At 49.3% G+C, this 1275-nt stretch overlaps 1 non-coding gene across 1 annotated transcript; it reads right to left on the bottom strand.

Annotated features, from left to right (window-relative positions):
* Positions 1–878: 878 nt before the first annotated feature.
* Trnat-ugu (transfer RNA threonine (anticodon UGU)) lies at positions 879–953 on the bottom strand. The gene has a single exon. It is a non-coding gene; the product is annotated as a tRNA-Thr (tRNA).
* Positions 954–1275: the final 322 nt, after the last annotated feature.

Raw genomic sequence — 1275 nt, 5'->3', positions numbered from 1 at the left:
TTTCTAAAGTCTAATTTCCTTGACCTGTTCCAGACCTCACGCCAGCCTGCGTGAGCTAAAACGCGTGCCTTTCGGCTTCCTCTAGCACCTGGTGTTGGCTCTCCTGGCAACCCACAACAAACCCCATAGTCAAAAGTCGCACGGATTAAGATCAGGTGATCTGGACGGCCAGGCTGTAAGAAAATGACGGCCGATAATCGTACCATTTCAGAAATTCCTCTACAGCAGTCGCTTTACTGGCTGTGCAATGTGCGGAGGAGCGCCATCTTGCATAAAAATGATCCTAAGGACCCATTCATCCTGCTGAAGGGTTGGTATGACGTTAGTGGGAAAAAGACTCTAGCAGCGTTTACCAGTGATGGTACAGGTAACAGGACCCGCAGGACTAATCTCTTCGAAAAAATTCGGCCATACGTTAGATCATGCCATCAACCCGAAACACACACAGACACCTTAGCGAAATGAAACGGTATCGGTTGTTGCGAGTGCGGATTCTTCGTTGACCATATTCTGCACTTCTGCATATTGACTTGACCTTGGAGATGAAAATGGGCTTCGTCTGTCCACATAATGTTCCATGCCAGCAAGAAATTTCGGAACGACCGTCTGTCTTGCAGACAAGTCAGCAGGGAACAACTCCTGAACATGCGTGATTTTGTATGGCCAGCAGTGCAGAATTTTTCTTAGGATTTTATACACCGTGCACGCAGGCATGTCCAACGTTCGGGCAATTCTCCGTGCACTGCGTGTCCGCACACCACCGCTCGACCACTCCTGCAATGCTGTGGCCACATCTTCGACATGAAATGATAATTAAATGGACACCCTAGCTGCAAACAGGCGTTGATGTACTTCATTAAGGACATGTTGAAAATGTGTGCCCCGACTGGGACTCGAACCCGGGATCTCCTGCTTACATGGCAGACGCTCTGTCCATCTGAGCCACCGTGGGCACAGAGGATAGTGCGTCTGCAGGGACTTATCCCTTGCACGCTCCCCGTGAGATCCACATTCCCAACATGTCCACACCACTACATTCGTAGTGCGCCTAATAGATGTTTGCCCATCATACTCATTACTCGTGGCAGATTAATCTACCAAGTCCCGTACGAGTTCGGGCATAGCGTGTGCGTTCGCACAAGAAGGTAAGCAGGAGATCCCGGGTTCGAGTCCCGGTCGGGGCACACATTTTCAACATGTCCCGAATGAAGTACATCAACGCCTGTTTGCAGCTAGGGTGTCCATTTAATTATCATTTAATTTCTAGCAAAGCTG

The sequence above is a fragment of the Schistocerca cancellata genome, chromosome 12, assembly GCF_023864275.1.
Source record: "Schistocerca cancellata isolate TAMUIC-IGC-003103 chromosome 12, iqSchCanc2.1, whole genome shotgun sequence".
In the NCBI taxonomy this organism is placed as follows: domain Eukaryota; kingdom Metazoa; phylum Arthropoda; class Insecta; order Orthoptera; family Acrididae; genus Schistocerca; species Schistocerca cancellata.
The sequence above is the reverse complement of the archived record's forward strand: the minus strand, read 5'-3'. Positions and strand labels throughout refer to the sequence as shown.